Here is a 1,250-nt window from a genome sequence, read left to right as displayed (position 1 = left end):
GGCCTCATAGTGCTCTCCATGGAAGCCGGGCCCATCAGGAGAAGAGTGTACAACAGCAGCGACAACCAAGTCACACTCAGATGAAGTCTCTTGTGGTAAAGTGGTTTTTAGGGTTGAGCTGTAGCTCAGTGTAACAGCACATACCTACTCCTGAAGCTCTGCATTTGGTTCCCCGTACTGACTGCCCCTCTCCTTGCCAAGAATGGTTTTCTTTTAGAAACCTCAAGTCACAACAGAGCATTAGAACTTTAGAATGTTAAATCATTGAATAAGAATAGTGTTGTCCACCCCCTGGCAAGGGGCAAAGAGACACCTTCTGGACGGTGTTCTTCTATCAGTCAGGGACAGAGCAAATGGCAGACTTTTGTTCATCCTAGCTTGATGCCTAGCTTGATGGGCAAAGCTGTTTTATGCCTAGGACTCATAAAAATCAAATCAAATTAAGTCCAGGCAACACAGCGCAGAAAGAAGACGACAGACAAGAGACCTATAGACTGCCATGCCACCCACAGACCTGCCCTCCAGGGCATAGCCCGGGCAGGCCATAGACCCCTTGCTTGCCAATACGTCACACAGCATGGATGGAGAATGTCACCTAGGGGCCCACCAGCTATGTGGCTAGCTTGGAGCTGGAGCTACCACAATGTATGTCTATGTCGTGGTCAGATGGGAGAGAAGAAGTGGAGCAGCTTGAACATTACGAAGAGAGATGGAACTAGAGACCGGAGGGTGCAGAGAAAAAGCCTGTTGTGAGTGGCCAGCCCTGCTACCTGAGACCATGGTGAGGCCTCAGCCTGAGCTGCCACTGAGGGTCGTACCTGAGTCCGTGGCTACGTGGTGACAGAGGTTGGTGCTGATGTTGGTGGCTCAAATTACCACTACAGAACACAAAGATGTCCCTGGTTAGGGCAGCCGCTAGAGACCACCTGGATGTCCAAGGGGGTGTGCAGAACTGACCGCACCCCTCCCTGGATGCCGAGATCTGGAGAGCTGACCCTGTCTCTCATTGCCTGCAGCACTCGGGACAGTGGGCTCTGTACCTCGCTTAAGCAGCCTAGTGGAGCCGGTCCTGATGGCAGCAGTGTGGGTGAACCAGACTGGCTCACTTGCACCCATGCCTCCAGAGTCAGCTCCACTGTGCTGTCCAGAGCCCGCTCTCCCATGCGCTACGGCCCGTGAGGGGCTGGGACAGCTCTCCTGTTCTCACACCCTCGGGGGCTTGCTCATCTGTGTGCCTTCACCATCAGCGC

At 53.6% G+C, this 1,250-nt stretch overlaps 1 non-coding gene across 1 annotated transcript; it reads left to right on the top strand.

Moving 5' to 3' along the window:
• The first annotated feature begins 286 nt into the window (after positions 1-286).
• Positions 287-427, top strand: LOC129668819 (small nucleolar RNA SNORA48). The gene has a single exon (XR_008718974.1). It is a non-coding gene; the product is annotated as a small nucleolar RNA SNORA48 (small nucleolar RNA).
• Positions 428-1,250: the final 823 nt, after the last annotated feature.

This window comes from Psammomys obesus, unplaced genomic scaffold, assembly GCF_907164565.1.
Source record: "Psammomys obesus unplaced genomic scaffold, mPsaObe1.curated_primary_1811, whole genome shotgun sequence".
Lineage (NCBI taxonomy): Eukaryota > Metazoa > Chordata > Mammalia > Rodentia > Muridae > Psammomys > Psammomys obesus.
The sequence above is the reverse complement of the archived record's forward strand: the minus strand, read 5'-3'. Positions and strand labels throughout refer to the sequence as shown.